The sequence below is a fragment of the Arachis ipaensis genome, chromosome B2 (genome assembly GCF_059453495.1).
Source record: "Arachis ipaensis isolate K30076 ecotype BB chromosome B2, ASM5945349v1, whole genome shotgun sequence".
Taxonomy (NCBI): Eukaryota; Viridiplantae; Streptophyta; class Magnoliopsida; order Fabales; family Fabaceae; genus Arachis; species Arachis ipaensis.
In genome coordinates this window covers 61418897-61428655 of record NC_142437.1, presented here as the reverse complement: position 1 = coordinate 61428655, position 9759 = coordinate 61418897, and the positions used below count along the sequence as shown (strand labels likewise).

Genomic DNA, 9759 nt, shown 5'->3' with positions numbered 1-9759 from the left:
CTTCTTTCAATTTCCCCTTAGGTTCAGATTTCAGTCTTCCTTTAATTTAGTTTTCTCTTACTTTTATTTGTTCTAGCACTTTAGTTATCTACTTCCCTTATTGATTCCTTTATTTTGCTAATTTAGTTTATGAGTTCATGTGTTACTCTCAATTTTCATTAATGCAATTTATGTTTTATGTTTCTTATTGTTCAATTGCTTAGTTATGGTTATTTATTTGGTTTGGTTAGTCTTAGAATTTCCTATGTCTTGTCAATTTTCTATGCTTTTATTTTGTGCCTTCCAAGTGTTTGATAAAATACTTGGTTGGATTTCAAATTAGATTTTTATGTTCTTGACTTGGATTGATTAATTAGAGACACTTGAGTTATCAAAAGTCTTTTGTTGGTTGGTGATTGAAGATTACCGGTTAGCTTGAACTTCACCAAAGGTAGTCTCTCACTATGAGTTGACTAGGACTTGTGAACTCAAGTTGATTGTATGCACTTGACCTTATTCCATTGGTTAGAGGTTAACTAAGTGAAGGAAATTCACATTTACCGTCACAATTGACGATGGTAATGAGGATAGGACTTCTAATTCTCTTTTCTTGCTAAGAGCTTTCTTAGTTATTAGCTTATTTTCTCACCATTTTACTTTCTTGTTCCTTATTTGAAAAACCCCAAAAATATACTTTCCTATAACCAATAACAAACTACACTTCCCTGCATTTCCTTGAGAGACGACCTGAGGTTTAAATACTTCGGTTAATTTTATTGGGTTTGCTTACGTGACAAACATTTTAAACATTGACCGAGGATAATTTGTTGGTTTAGAACTATACTTGCAACGTGACATTTTTGTGAAATTCTTTACCGACAATTTTCCTCCGTCATGTTTTTGGCGCCGTTGCCAGGGAATTGCAAATGTGTGCCTTATTACTAGTTATTGTGGATATTGTGAATATGTTTGCCTTTTTGTTTCTTTTTTAGTTGTTTCTAGTTTTAGGAGCCCACTTTCATTATTTCTTGTTAGTTTTTGTTTTTATTTTCTCTTGTTACTATGAATTCTCACCCCTTTAGCTATGAGTTTGGTTCAGATTATGTTGTAGGAAATGGAAGCTACAATGAGAACATGCATCAAGGATGGGACAATCAAAGGTGGGAGGAGCCTCAAGCTTATGGACAAACTATGCAACAACCCTCTCCAATGTACTACGAGTAAGAGCCATTCCATGATGCATACCAAGACAATGGATATGGTAGACCTCCTTGTGACTACCAACAACCACCACCATATGCCTATGAAACCCCTCTTCAACATAGCTTTGAACCACTATACTCACAAGTCTCCTACCACCAAACACCTCCATATGATCCTAACCCTTATCCACTATACCAACAACCATATGAACCATACATAAAACCACAACAATTCCAATCCAATTACTCCCAAGAACCACCACCTCAATATACACCATCTCTATATTCTTATCAAGATGAACCACCTTCCTATAACCCTTCTATCTACCCCAAGCCCCAATAGATGATTGTCTCACTTCCCTACTTCAAGGGCAAAGCGAGATGAAAAGGGCGACACTGGAATTCGCGGCTGCCTTGACCGAGTTAGTAAGTTAATTCGCTTCCCAACGGTTAGACACTCAAGGAACTCCCATGGCTACATGTGGAGAATCTAATCAAGAACGTAGCATGAAGGAGAGATTGGGAACTCTGGTGGAAAGTGAGGAATGTGACTTTGTATTGGAACAATTGGAAGAAGCCATAATTGTTGAAGAGGAAGAAGTGGTTGAAAACTTAGGAGATGCTAAACCTCCATGGGAATCTAAAGTTGTAGAGTATTCCTCCAAGAAGCTTGAAATTAATGTTGAGGAGGATAGTGCACAACCTCGAAGGCATGTTCCCTATGAAGAATTGGACGAGATAGATCAAGAGACAAGTTCCCTTGGTGATGATGATCATGAATCAAGCCATCCTAGTAATGAATTTGTATCCATAAGTGAACCCCTTGAATTTGAAGAACCTTCTCTCGATGAAATTGAAAGCAACGTTGAGGTGGAAGTCTGGTGCATGAAATTGTGATCATTAATGGCGCCAACATCATGGTACGCACAATTGTAATCTCAACTCTTTATCATAACTCTGTACAACTAACCAGCAAGTTCACTGGGTCGTCCAAGTAATAAACCTTACGTGAGTAAGGGTCGATCCCACCGAGATTGTCGGCTTGAAGCAAGCTATGGTCATCTTGTAAATCTCAGTCAGGTGGATTCAAATGGTTATGGAGGATTGATAATTAAAAGATGAATAAAACATAAAATAGGATAGAGATACTTATGTAATTCATTGGCGAGAATTTCAGATAAGCGTATGAAGATGCTTTGTTCCTCATAAACTTCTGTTTTCCTATTGCCTTCATCCAATCATTCATACCCCTTTCCATGGCAAGCTTTATGTTGGGCATCACCGTTGTCAATGGCTACTTCCCATCCTCTCAGTGAAAATGGTCCAAATGCACTGTCACCGCACGGCTAATCATCTGTCGGTTCTCGATCATGTTGGAATAGGATCCATTGATCCTTTTGCGTCTGTCACTACGCCCAACACTCGCGAGTTTGAAGCTCGTCACAATCATTCCTTCCCAGATCCTACTCGGAATACCACAGACAAGGTTTAAACTTTCCAGATCTCAGAAATGGCCGCCAGTTCATTCTATGCTGACATGGAACGCCGGTTTGGGCCATCAAATCTCGGAAAAAGTATAGACTATTATATATTTCTGGAAAGCCCAGGATGTCTACTTTTCAACACAATTGAGAGCGTGCCAATTGGGCTTCTGTAGCTCCAGAAAATCCACTTCGAGTGTAGGGAGGTTAGAATCCAACAACATCTGTAGTCCTTTTTCAGCCTCTGAATCAGATTTTTGCTCAGGTCCCTCAATTTCAGCCAGAAAATACCTGAAATAATAGAAAAACACACAAACTCATAGTAAAGTCCAGAAATGTGATTTTTATTTAAAAACTACTAAAAATATAATAAAAACTAACTAAAATATACTAAAAACATACTGAAAACAATGCCAAAAAGCGTATAAACTATCCGCTCATCACAACACCAAACTTAAATTGTTGCTTGTCCCCAAGCAACTAAAAACAAAGTAGGATAAAAAGAAGAGAATATACAATGAATTCCAAAAACATCTATGAAGATCAGTCTTAATTAGATGAGCGGGGCTATTAGCTTTTTTCTTCCGAACAGTTTTGGCATCTCACTTTATCCCTTGAAGTTCAGAATGATTGGCATCTATAGGAACTCAGAATTCAGATAGTGTTATTGATTCTCCTAGTTCAGTATGTTGATTCTTGAATACAGTCACGTTAAGAGTCTTGGCCGTGACCTTAAGCATTTTGTTTTCTAGTATTACCACCGGATACATAAATGCCACAGACACATAACTGGGTGAACCTTTTCAGATTGTGACTCAGCTTTGCTAGAATCCCCAATTAGAGGTGTCCAGAGCTCTTAAGCACACTCTTTTTGCTTTGGACCACGACTTTAACTGCTCAGTCTCAAGCTTTTCACTTGACACCTTCACGCCACAACCACATGGTTAGGGACAGCTTGGTTTAGCCGCTTAGGCTAGGATTTTATTCCTGTGGGCCCTCCTATCCACTGATGCTTAAAGCCTTGGATCCTTTTTATTTCACCCTTGCCTTTTGGTTTAAAGGACTATTGGCTTTTTCTGCTTGCTTTTTCTTTTTCTTTCTTTTTCTCTTTTTTTCTTTTTTTTTCACTGCTTTTTCTTGCTTCAAGAATCAATTTTATGATTTTTTTTTTCAGATTATCAATAACATTTCTCCTTTTCCATTATTCTTTCAAGAGCCAACAATTTTAACATTCATAAACAATAAATTCAAAAATATGCACTGTTCAAGCATTCGTTCAGAAAACAAAGAGTATTGCCACCACATCAAAATAATTAAACTATTTTAAAATTCAAAATTCATGTGCTTCTTGTTCTTTTGCAATTAAAACATTTTTCATTTAAGAAAGGTGATGGATTCGTAGGATGCTCATAGCTTTAAGGCATAGACACTAAAACACCAATGATAATGTAATAAAGACACAAACATAGATAAACATAAAGCATAAAAATTCAAAAAACAGAAAATAAAGAACAAGGAAATTAAAGAACGGGTCCACCTTAGTGATGGCGGCTAGTTCTTCCTCTTGAAGATCTTATGGAGTGCTTGAGCTCCTCAATGTCTCTTCCTCGCCTTTGTTGCTCCTCTCTCATGATTCTTTGATCTTCTCTAATTTCATGAAGGAGGATAGAATGCTCTTGGTGTTCCACCCTTAGTTGTCCCATATTAGAACTTAATTCTCCTAGGGAGGTGTTAATTTGCTCCCAATAATTTTGTGGAGGAAAATGCATCCCTTGAGGCATCTCAGGGATTTCATGATGAGGAATTCCTCATGCTCTTATCCATGAGTGGGATCTCTTGTTTGCTCCATCCTTTTCTTAGTGATGGGCTTGTCCTCATCAATGAGGATGTCTTCCTCTATGTCAATTCCAGCTGAATTGCAAAGGTGACAAATGAGATGAGGGAAGGCTAACCTTGACAAAGTAGAGGACTTGTCCGCCACCTTGTAGAGTTCTAGGGATATAACCTCATGAACTTCTACTTCCTCTCCAATCATGATGCTATGGATCATGATATCCCGGTCTATAGTAACTTCAGACCGGTTACTAGTGGGAATGATTGAGCGTTGGATGAACTCCAACCATCCCCTAGCCACGGGCTTGAGGTCATGCCTTCTTAGTTGAACCAGCTTCCCTCTTGAATATTTCTTCTATTGGGCGCCCTCTTCACAAATGTCTATGAGGACTTGGTCCAACCTTTGATCAAAGTTCACCCTTCTAGTGTAGGGGCGTGCACCTCCTTGCATCATGGGCAAGTTGAATGCCAACCTTACATTTTCTAGACTGAAATCTAAGTATTTCCCCCGAACCATTGTAAGCCAATTCTTTGGGTCCGGGTTCACACTTTGATCATGGTTCTTAGTGATCCATGCATTGGCATAGAACTCTTGAACCATTAAGATTTTGACTTGTTGAATGGGGTTGGTGAGAACTTCCCAACCTCTTCTTCGAATCTCATGTCGGATCTTCGGGTATTCACCCTTTTTGAGCTTGAAAGGGACCTCGGGGATCACCTTCCTCTTGGCCACAACTTCATAGAAGTGGTCTTGATGCACCCTTGAAATGAATCTCTCCATCTCCCATGACTCGGAGGTGGAAGCTTTTGCCTTCCCTTTCCTCTTTCTAGAGGTTTCTCCAGCCTTAGGTGCCATAAATGGTTATGGAAAAACAAAAAGCAACGCTTTTACCACACCAAACTTAGAAGGTTTGCTCGTCCTCAAGAAAAAGAAGAAGGAAGAGAGTAGAGGAAGAAGAAATAGAGGAGATGGAGGGGGGTTAGTGTTTCAGCCAAGGGGGAGAAGTAGTGTTTAAGATGTGTGAAAATGAAGGGGTGAAGATAGGTTTATATAGGAGTGGGGAGATGGTAAGGTTCGGCCATGTATGGGTGGATTTGGGAGGGAAAGTGGTTTAAATTTGAATGGTGAGGTAGGTGGGGTTTATGATGGATGGATGTGGATTGGTGAAGGGTTTATGGAGAAGAGGGTAAGATTTGATAGGTGAGAGGTTTTTTGGGGAAGAGGTATTGAGGTGATTGGTAAAGGGTATTTGGGGAAGAGTATTATGAAAAGATGTGAAGAAGAGAGAGAGTGAGTTGAGGTTGGTGGGGATCCTGTGGGGTCCACAGATCCTGAGGTGTCAAAGACTTCTCATCCCTGCACCAATTAGGCTTGCAAAACGCCCTTTGCTGCCAATCCTGGTGTTAAACGCCAGGTTGCTGCCCATTTCTGGCGTTTAACGCCAGCTTCTTACCCTTTTCTGGCGTTAAACACCAGTCTGGTGCCCATTTCTGGCGTTAAACGCCCTAAATGGTGCCAGATTGGGCGTTTAACGCCCATTCTGCTGCCCTTACTGGTGTTTAAACGCCAGTAGGCTTCTCCTCCAGGGTGTGCTGTTTTTCATTCTGTTTTTCAGTTTGTTTTTGCTTTGTCAATTATTTTTGTGACTTCACATGATCATCAACCTACATAAAACATAAAATAGCAATGGAAAATAGAAATTTAACATAGATAAATAAAATTGGATTGCCAAGAAGCGCTTCTTTAATGTCAGTAGCTTGACAGTGGGCTCTCATGGAGCCTCACAGATACTCAGAGGATGATGATGGCCTCTTAACACCAAACTTAGAGTTTGGTTGTGGCCTGCCAACACCAAACATAGAGTTTGAATGTGGGGGTTTTGTTTGACTCTGTATTGAGAGAAGCTTTTCATGCTTCTTCTCCATGGTTACAGAGGGAGATCCTTGAGCTTTAAACACAAGGGAGTCCTCATTCACTTGAAAGACCAATTCTCCTCTGTCAACATCAATCACAGCTTTTGCTGTGGCTAGGAAGGGTCTACCAAGGATGATGGATTCATCCATACACTTCCCAATATCTAGGATTATGAAATCAGTAGGGATGTAGAGGTGTTCAACCTTTACCAAGACATCCTCTACAAGTCCATAAGCCTGTTTCCTTGAATTGTCTGCCATCTCTAGTGAGATTCTTGCAGCTTGTACCTCAAGGATCCTTAGCTTCTCCATTACAAAGAGAGGCATGATATTTATGCTTGACCCTAGGTCACATAGAGCCTTCTCAAAGGTCATGGTGCCTATGGTACAAGGTATTGAGAACTTTCCAGGATCTCGTCTCTTCAGAGGTAATTTCTGCCTAATCAAGTCATCCAGTTCTTTGGTGAGCAAGGGGGGTTTATCCTCCCAAGTCTCATTACCAAATAGCTTGGCTTTTAGCTTCATGATTGCTCCAAGGTACTTAGCAACTTGTTCTTCAGTAGCATCTTCATCCTCTTCAGAGGAAGAATACTCATAAGAGCTCATGAATGGCAAAAGTAAATTCAATGGAATCTCTATGGTCTCAGTGTGAGCCTCAGATTCCCATGGTTCCTCATTAAGGAACTCCTTGGAGGCCAGTGGACGTCCATTGAGGTCTTCCTCAGTGGAGATCACTGCCTCTTCCTCCTCTCCAGGTTCGGCCGTGTAGGTTATGTTGATGGCCTTGCACTCTCCTTTTGGATTCTCTTCTGGATTGCTTGGAATAGTACTAGGAAGGAGTTCAGTAACTTTCTTACTCAGCTGACCTACTTGTGCCTCCAAATTTCTAATGGAGGACCTTGTTTCAGTCATGAAATTTTGAGTGATTTTAATTAAATCAGAGACTACAGTTGCTAATTCACAGTGGTTCTGCTTGGAATTCTCTGTTTGTTGCTGAGAAGATGATGGAAAAGGTTTGCCATTGCTAAACCTATTTCTTCCACCATTAATATTGTTGAAGCCTTGTTGAGGCCTCTGTTGATCCTTCCATGAGAGGTTTGGATGATTTCTCCATGAAGGATTATAGGTGTTTCCATAGGATTCTCCCATGTAATTCACCTCTTCCATTGCTGGGTTCTCAGGATCATAAGCTTCTTCTTAAGATGAAGCTTCTTTGGTACTGACTGTTGCTGCTTGCATTCTAGATAGACTCTGAGAAATCATATTGACTTGCTGAGTCAATATTTTGTTCTGAGCCAATATGGCATTCAGAGAATCAATTTCAAGAACTCCCTTCTTCTGAGGCGTCCCATTGTTCACAAGATTCCTCTCAGAGGTATACATGAATTGGTTATTTGCAACTATTTCAATGAGTTCCTGAGCTTCTGCAGGCGTCTTCTTTAGATGAAGAGATCCTCCAGCAGAGCTGTCCAATGACATCTTGGATAGTTCAGACAGACCATCATAGAAGATACCTATGATGCTCCATTTTGAAAGTATGTCAGAAGGACACCTTCTGATCAATTGCTTGTATCTTTCCCAAGCTTCATAGAGGGATTCACCTTCCTTCTGTCTGAAGGTTTGGACTTCCACTCTAAGCTTGCTCAATTTTTGAGGTGGAAAGAACTTTGCTAAGAAGGCATGGACTAGCTTTTTCCAAGAGTTTAGGCTTTCTTTAGGTTGTGAATCCAACCATGTTCTAGCTCTGTCTCTTACAGCAAAGGGAAAGAGCATAAGCGTGTAGACCTCGGGATCAACCCCATTGGTCTTGACAGTGTCACAGATTTGTAAGAGTTAAGCTAAGAACTGATGAGGATCTTCCAATGGAAGTCCATGAAACTTGCAATTCTGTTGCATCAGAGAAACTAATTGAGGCTTAAGCTCAAATTTGTTTGCTCCAATGGCAGGGATTGAGATGCTTCTCCCATTGAAGTCGGGAGTAGGTGCAGTAAAGTCACCAAGCACCTTCCTTGCATTGTTGGCATTGTTGTTGTTTTCAGCTGCCATGGCTTCTTCTTGTTTGAAAGTTTCTGTTAGGTCCTCTATAGAGAGTTATACTTTAGCTTCTTTGAGCTTTCTCTTCAAGGTCCTTTCAGGTTTAGGATCAGCTTCAACAAGAATGCCCTTGTCCTTGCTCCTGCTCAAATGAAAAGAGAGGAGAAGAAAATATGGAATTCTCTATGTCACAGTATAGAGATTCCTTAAGGTGTCAGAGCAAAATAAAAATAGAAGGATGAGGTAGAGAAGAGAGAATTCGAACTTATCAAGAGGGACAGAGTTCGAATTGCTGATAATGGAGAAGTGTTAGTCCTTTAAATAGAAGGATTTGGGAAGAGGGGAAGAATTTTCGAAATTAAAGTAAAAGATTTTGAAATAATTAAAAGAAATTTTTAAAATTTGGTAAATGATTTTCGAAAACTAAGATTGGGAAAGAAATTAAGTAATTTTTGGAAAAGATTTTGAAATTAGAAATAAAAAAGATATGATTGAAAATTAATTTTGAAAAAGATGTGATTGAAAAGATATGATTGAGAAGATATGATTGAGAATCAAATTAAAAAGAAATTTTTAAAATTAAAGTTGATTACTTGACTAATAGGAAATTAAAAGATATGATTCTAGAATTAAAATTTGATCCTCTCTTAATAGGCAAGTAACAACTTGAAAATTTTGAGTTAAATCATTAATTGTAGCAAGGATTTTCGAAAATAATAATAATTTAAAAAAATGGAAAGAAATTGATTTTGAAAAGATATGATTGAAGAGATATGATTTGAAAAAGATTTGATTTTGAAAGATTATGAATATTTGAAAAAGATTTGAATTAAAAACAAAATCTTCCCTCTAGTGTCCTCCTGGCGTTAAACGCCCAGAATGGCATCCATTCTGGCGTTTAACGCCCAAAATGCTACCTTTTTGGGTGTTTACCTGGCTGGCATTTAAACGCCAGTTTTCCTTCCTCACTGGGCGTTTTGAACGCCCAGCTTTTTCTCTGTAATTCCTCTGCTGCATATTCTAAATCTTCAATTCTCTGTATTATTGACTTGAAAAGACATGGTTGGAAAACTAAGATTAAACAAATAATGCATGCAGGATACCAAACTTAGAAGTTTGTATACTAAGGACTATAACAATTTGAAAATGCATATGAGAAACAACAAAAGACACAAAATAAGAGAATTTAAAGATCAGAGCAAGGAAATCATCAAGAACAACTTGAAGATCAATCAAGAACATAATGCATGTAATTTTCAAAAATTAGAAGAATGCAATTGACACCAAACTTAAGATTAGACACTAGACTCAAACAA

At 38.9% G+C, this 9759-nt stretch overlaps 1 non-coding gene across 1 annotated transcript; it reads left to right on the top strand.

Annotated features, from left to right (window-relative positions):
* The first annotated feature begins 7946 nt into the window (after nucleotides 1-7946).
* LOC148574081 (small nucleolar RNA R71) lies at nucleotides 7947-8050 on the top strand. Its single transcript, XR_015906320.1, has one exon. It is a non-coding gene; the product is annotated as a small nucleolar RNA R71 (small nucleolar RNA).
* Nucleotides 8051-9759: the final 1709 nt, after the last annotated feature.